The sequence below is a fragment of the Pongo pygmaeus genome, chromosome 19, assembly GCF_028885625.2.
Source record: "Pongo pygmaeus isolate AG05252 chromosome 19, NHGRI_mPonPyg2-v2.0_pri, whole genome shotgun sequence".
Taxonomy (NCBI): Eukaryota; Metazoa; Chordata; class Mammalia; order Primates; family Hominidae; genus Pongo; species Pongo pygmaeus.
Window position 1 is genome coordinate 53390195 of NC_072392.2, and position 7781 is coordinate 53397975.

The following is a 7781-nucleotide window of genomic DNA, read 5'->3' on the forward strand; positions in this document are numbered from 1 at the left end:
CTAGTGAATGTTAATTTCATTTAACTCTGAGGATCTTTGTTGCTTGAATATAAAGAAATGTTGACTTTTAGGCTGGGTGTGCTGCCCGACACCTGTAATCCCAGCTCTTTGAGAGGCCAAGGTAGGAGGCTCACTGGAGCATAGGAGTCTGAGACCAGCCTGGGCAACATAGGGAGACCTTGGTCTCTGCAAAAGTAAATATAAAAAATAAAAATAAAAAGACTTAGTTACACATGGTGGCACGTGCCTGTAGTTCCAGCTACTTGGGAAGCTGAGCCAGGAGGATGGCTTGAGCCTGGGAGGTCGAGGCTGCAGTGAGCCATGGTCACACCACTGTACTTCAGTCCCTGGGATGGGTGAGAGTGAGACCCTGTCTCAAAAAAAAAAGAAATGCTGACTTCTGTATCACATTTTGGTATGCTTTCCTATGGACCCTTGTGTATTACTCATTGTCTTCTCCACTTTTAGTTATCTTTGTGAGAGAAATCATATTTTTCTACATGTAGCTCAGTACTATTCTGAAATGTGTAGACGTGAGTTTTATTAAGCCATGGCATATAAGATGAGGCAGCTAAAAGAAGTAGAGGTTTAGCTATTATTACTATACTCTTCTCCATTTTGGGTAGCCACCTCTAAAGTAGTTTTGGCATAGACTAGAGTAATGTTGTGAATAAATAAATGGGAAAAATACAATCATTTTGGCTAGCTATATATATTTTACTGTTTAATCTTCAGACTATGTTATACAGTCAGATTGTACAAAATTTAAAAAATATTGAAAACCCTTCCTGTTACTCCTCTTCCCCGTCTGCCCAGTTTCTCAACAGCTTTCCTGCTACCATGTAATTATTAGTCTCTTGCATATCTTTCTAGGTTTCTTTTGCATATTCAAATGTGAATAGACAAAGACTTATTTACTCCCTCCATCTTTATACAAATGGGTTAATACTATATACTCTTCTGCATCTTAATTTATTTCACCGAATAATTTATCTTCTTTTTTTCTTTTTTTTTTTTTTGAGACTTTGCTTTTCTTTTTTCTTCAGTTTTCTTTTTTTTGAAGCTTCGCTCATTCACCCAGGCTGGAGTACAGTGGTGCAGTCTCCCCTTACTGTAACCTCCACCTTCCGGGCTCAAGTGATTCTCCTGCCTCAGCCTCCCAAGCTGCTGGGATTACAGGTATGTGCCACCATGTCCAGCTAATTTTTATATTTTTAGTAGAGATGGGGTTTCATGATGTTGGCCAAGCTGGTGTTGAACTCCTGACCTCAAATGATCCTACTGCCTCGGCCTTCCAAAGTGCCGAGATTATAGGTATGAGCCACCATACCCGGCGTGAACAATTTATCCTGTTATCAGTATAGAGCGTTTTTTCCTTTTTAACCATGTTATCTAATCAATCAGTTGTTGATGTGCTTTCTGATGTTCTACTTCGATGACTAACTCTTGTGTATATGTCATTTTGCTTGTATACAGGTATATCTATAGGATTTGGAAACATTGGGTCAAAGGAGTTTTGCAATTAATTTTGATAGTCCCAAATTATTCTCCCTGTAGTTTTACCAATATATGTTCCCAGTTTTACCAATATATGAATAAAAAAGCTGTTCTTTATACCTTTGCTAATCTAACAGATGAAAGTTTGTATATCCAAGCAGTCGTTTTGCATTTCTGTTAATATTAGTGAAGTTGACATCTTTTTATAGTTTGAAGAGCAATTTGTTTTTTTCTCTTCTGTGGTCTGCTTTTTGACTTGGTTGTTGATCTTTTTCTTTTTTTCTTTTTTTTTTTTTTTTTTTTGAGGCAGGGTCTCCCTTTGTCACGTAGGCTGGAGTGCAGTGGCTTGATCTTGGCTCACTGCAGCCTCTGCCTCCCCCATTCAAGGGACTCTCCTGCCTCACTCACCCAAATAGCTGGGATTATAGGCGCAAGCCACCATGCCCAGCTGATTTTTTAATTTTTGGTAGAGATGGGATCCACCCACCTGGGCCTCCCAAAGTTGTGGGACTACAGGCATGAGCCACCGTCCCCAGCCACAGTTGTTGATCTTTTTAGTTTGATGTGTTGGAGCATTCATAAGGAGCCCCTCATATATTATTATGCTGTTTTGATATGAGTTGGACTAATTTTTGCCCAGCTGATTAGCCTTTATTTATATTGTGCTTTTTAAAAAAAATTTTTACCATGCATGAGTTTTTTATTTTAATTTTGTTCAATTTATTAATCTTTCATGACATCTGTATTTTGAGTTATTACTTAGAGAGGCCTTCACTATTCCAAAGTTTTGTTTTTTTTTTAAGTGACAGGTTTTCATTCTGTTGTTCAGGCTGGAGTGCAAGTAGCAGGATCCTAGCTCACTGCAGCTTTGTAGTCCTGGGCTCAAGTGATCTTCCTGCCTCAGCTTTGAGAGTGTTGGGATTACAGGAATGAGCCGCTGCACCTGGTGTAAACCTTCCATCTTATTAAATGTTTTGTATTTGTCTTTCCTATTCTGGTTTGTTCCACTCGTTCCATTCTATCCTCTCTATTAGCTTTTTAAAAAGTTAATGTTACTATGTGTTTTTTCCTCTTTCTGAATCCTCTGAATCACTTAGGATACTGTAAATTCACTTGTCCATCTCCTGACATATATTTGATTTTTGTCATGTACTTTCATTCTGTTTCTTTAAGAATTATAGTGGTTTTGTCAGATGTTTGTTGAGCATTATGCTAGTCACTTAAAATGAAACAGTTTGTGTAAATTTGATGTTATTTTTCTTTGAATTCTATATAGAACTTCGTGAGAAACTGAAACTTTTCTGGGAAAATTTTTGATAAATTCTTTTTTTGGCAAAATGATAGGGACATTCCTTTTTCCCTCTTTTCTCTTTTCTTTTCTTTTTTCTATTCTGTCCTCCCTCCCTCCCTCTCTCTCTCTCTCTTTCTTTTTCTTTTTTTTTTTTTAACAGCAGTGTATCACTTTGTTGCCCAGGCTAGAGTGCAGTGATGTAGTCATAGCTTCAAACTCCTGGGTTCAAGTGATCCTCCTGCCTCAGCCTCCTGAATAGGTGGGACCACAGGCACACCATGCCTGGCTAATATTTTTTTCTTTCTGTATTTTTTTGTAGAAACAAGCAGTCTTGCTTTGTTGCTGAGGCTGGTCTTGAACATATGGGCTCAAGCTATCCTCCTGCCTCATCCTCCCAAAGTGTTGGGATTACAGGCATGAGCCCTTGGGCCTGGCCTATTTGTATACACTTAAGTCAATTTTGGTGCGCTCTATTTTTCCAAGAAATTTGACTACTTTGTATAAGTTGCTGAAATTGTTGGACTAACATTGCCAATAGCATTTATTTATTTATTTATTTATTTTTTGAGATGGAGTCTTGCTCTGTCACCCAAGCTGGAGTACAGTGGCATGATCTCAGCTCACTGCAGACTCTACCTCCCAGGTTCAAGTGATTCTCTGCCTCAGCCTCCTGAGTAGCTGGGATTATAGGCAGGCACCACCATGCCCAGCTAATTTTTTTATTTTTAATAGAGAGGGGATCTCACCATGTTGGCCAGTCTGGTCTTGAACTCCTGACCACAGGTGATCCGTCCGCCTTGGCCTCCCAGAGTGCTGGGATTACAGGCACCAGCCACCGCACCCGGCCGCCAATAGTATTTTATTATTATTATTGTTAAATTTGCTAGCATTGGTAGTGATTACCCCATTGTTATTCCTGATGTTGGTGATTTTTTTTTTTTTTTTTTTGGGATGGAGCCTTGCTCTTGTTACCCAGGCTGGAGTGCAGTGGTGGGATCTCAGCTCACTGCAACCTCCACCTCCCTGGTTCAAGTGATTCTCCTGCCTCAGCCTCCTGAGTAGCTGGGATTACAGGCACGTGCCACCACACCCGCCTAATTTTTTGTATTTTTAGTAGAGACGGGGTTTCACCATGTTGGCCAGGCTGGTCGTGAACTCCTGACCTCAGGTGATCCACCCGCCGCGGCCTCCCAAAGTGTTGGGATTACAGGCGTGAGCCACCACACCCGGCCAGATGTTGGTGATTTGTGTTCTGGTTTTTTCTTTGTTTTTATTTTTATTTTTTTGACCAGTCCAAATAGAATTATTCAGTTTTGTTGACCTTTTTAAAGACAGTTTGGGGCTTTGTTAATTTTTTATGCCATCTCCCTGTTTTCTACTGTGTTAAACTTCTGCTCTTTATTATTTCCTTCCTACTATTTACTATGTGTTATATTTCCCTCTTCTTTTCTAACTTATGAAGGTGGAATCTTAGGTCTTTTATTTTAGATATTCTTTTTTTTTTTTTTTTTTCTTGAGATGGAGTCTCGCTGTTGCCCAGGCTGGAGTGCAGTGGCACGATCTCGGCTCACTGCAAGCTCTGCCTCCTGGGTTCATGCCATTCTCCTGCCTCAGCCTCCCACGTAGCTGAGACTACAGGCGCCCACCACCTCGCCCGGCTAATTTTTAGTAGAGACAGGGTTTCACCGTGTTAGCCAGGATGGTCTGGATCTCCTGACCTCGTGATCTGCCCACCTCGGCCTCCCAAAGTTCTGGGATTACAGGCGTGAGCCACTGTGCCCAGCCTTAGATATTCTTTTCTAATTAAAATATATATGCTGTAAGTTCCTCTCTATTGCTTTTATTGAATCCCACAAGTTGTGTTTTGTTTTTGTTTTTGTTTGTTTTTGCCATTGTTGTTGTTTTGAGACAGGGTCTCAATTTGTCACCCAGGCTGGAGGGCAGTGGTGTGATCTCGGTTCACTGAAGCCTCAATCTCCTGGGTTCAAGCGATCCTCCTACCTCAGCCCCTCAAGTAGCTGGGACTTCGGATGCATGCCTCCTTATCCGGCTAATGTTTTTGTATTTGTTGTAGAGACAGGGTTTCACCTTGTTGACGAGGCTGGTCTTGAACTCCTGAGCTCAAGCGATTAACAGGCATGAGCCACTGTCCCCAGCCTACATCTCAAGTTTCGATAAATTTCATATTTGTTGCCATTCGTTTCAAGACATTTTCCAGTTTCCCTCGTGACTTTCTCTTGACTATCTTAGTCTATCTTGGACAGAAGTAGAAGTCTTCTGTTTGTTCTTAACATTGATTTTCCCTCTTATTTCTTATTTCTCTTCTGTTCTTTTTGTGATGATTTTTTAGTGCTGTATTTTAATCAGTTTAACAATGCAACTAGTTAGTATTGCATTTAAATTTAATTAATTATATTCAATTGCCTTAAATTGCCTTTTTGGCCATATCTCTTCCTATATATATATTTATATTTATCTATATAGTGGTTGCTGTAGGGATCATAATTTTCTTTTTCTTTTTTCTTTTTTTTTTTTGAGATGGAGTCTCGCTGTGTCACCCAGGCTGGACTGCAGTGGCACTATCTCGGCTCACTGCAACCTCCACCTTTGGGGTTCAAGCAGTCCTTCTGCCTCAGCCTCCTGAGTGGCTGGGACTACAGACACATACCAGCACAGTCAGCTAATTTTTGTATTTTTAGTAGAGACATGGTTTCGCTATATTGGCCAGGCTGGTCTGAAACTCCTGACCTCGAGTGATCTTCCCGCGTTGGCTATCCAAAGTGTTGGAATAACAGGAGTGAACCACCACACCCGGCCTGTGTGTACCACTTAACACGAAATGTAGAATGAAACCATATAGACTTCTTTTACCTGTTCCTTTTCCAGTCTTTGCTGTAGTTTTATAGGAAAGCTACATACATCCACAGACCGTACCAGTGTTTTAATATATAATGTAAGTGGTCATTTGTATTGTAAATGAGTGTGAAGGCATTATTGTTTTATATGTGCATTATATATTAAATGCACCTACATGTTTATCGCTCTTTATATTTTTCTTCAGTTCTGAGCTTCCTTCTGGAATCATTTTCCTATTACTCAAGAAAAATTGTTTGGTGCTCCTTTTAATGAAAATCTTTTTAAAAATGTTTTCTGGCTTTATTTAGCTATCTAGCTTTTTGTTTCATGACTTGCCTTTTGTTTTTAAGATTTTCATTTCTTTCCCTTAGATTTCTGTAGTTTTATCAATGTTCCTTGGTGTATTTCTTTATTTACTCTGATTTATAGTGGTTCTTCAGTCAGTGGCTTTGGGTCTTCTGTTCTGGAAAATTTTTAGGTGTTATCAATTCAGATACTGCTTTCATGCCATTTTCTCTCTCATATTTCTCTGAGACTCTGATTACATATGTGTTAGACCTGCCTGCCTATTACATTTTTCATGTGTCTTATTCCATTTTTTGTATTTCTTACTTTTGTGTTTTGTGCTAACATTCTGGATTTCTTCTTCTGACCTGTTGTGTTCCTACTAATTTTCTTTTCATCCGTGTCTAAACCGTTGTTAATCCCACCCATTGATTTTTTTTTTTTCTTGAGATAGAGTCTCTATCACCCAGGCTGGATTGCAGTGGCACAATTACTGTTCACAGCAACCTCCAACTCCTGGGCTCAAGCAATCGTCCCACCTCAGCCTCCTGAGTAGCTGGGACTATAGGTGCATGCCACCGCACCTGGCTCATTATTTTTTTTTTGTAGAGATGGGGTCTCACTTTGTTGCCTAGGGTGGTCTTGAACTCCTGGTCTCAAGCGATCCACCTCAGCCTTCCAAACAAAGTACTGGGCTTACAGGTGTGAGCCACTGTGCCCGGCTGATTTCTAAATTTCTGCTTTACTTCTGGAATTTTAATTTATTGTTATACTTTTCAGTTCTTTGCATCAATTTAGAATTTTGTCTTGTGTGTACTTGATCATAGTAAGCATATTTATTTTAAAATCTTTATTTGGTAACTCCAAAATACTGATCTGTTTTGATTTTCTTGTTTCTCCTTATTTTCATTTATATTGTCTTGTCTGTCATGTGTTTGGTACTTATTGTGCTGGAAATTATATGTAATTAAGAAATTTTAGGCTGGGTATGGCGGCTCATGTCTGTATTCCCACCACTTTGGGAGGCTGAGACTGGTGGATCACTTGAGGTCAGGAGTTTGAGACCAGCCTGGTCAACATAGTGAAACCCCGTCTCTACTAAAAATACAAAACTTAGCCAGGTGTGGTGGTGGGCACTGTAATCCCGGCTACTTGGGAGGCTGAGGCAGGGGAATTGCTTGAATTGGAAGGAGGAAGTTGCAGTGAGCCAAGATCACGCCGGTGCAGTCCAGCCTGGGCGACAGACCAAGGCTCTGTCTCAAAAAAAAGGGTAGAAATTACTTGTAGCCAAGATACTATTTTCTTTTAGAGAGGATGTATATTTGCATCTGCTTGGTGCCTTGGGGGTTGTAATTTTGGATTATCTTCATCAAATTTCAGAGTTTGAGATGGTCAGAGCCCTGGTGTAGTCTCTTTGAGGGTCTATGTACTTTTAGTGTATTCTTACCCCTGGTTTACCCTTCAGTGTTGGATCTGAAAGGAGGAGAGGGGTTTACTTGTTCCCTTTTTCTCTTGGTTGTTTGTGAATGTACATCCCTGTACTGTTAGGCCTCTGAGTTTTTCAAAAGTACTCTTCAGGCTGGGCGCGGTGGCTCAAGCCTGTAATCTCAGCACTTTGCGAGGCTGAGGTGGGCGGATCACCTGAGGTCGGGAGTTCAAGGCCAGCCTGACCAACATGGAGAAACCCCACCCCTACTAAAAATACAAAATTAGCCGGGTGTGGTGGTGCATGCCTGTAATCCCAGCTACTCAGAAGGCTGAGGCAGCAGAATTGCTTGAACCTGGGAGGTGGAGGTTGCAGTGAGCCAAGATCATGCCATTGCACGCCAGCCTGGGCAACAAGAGTGAAACT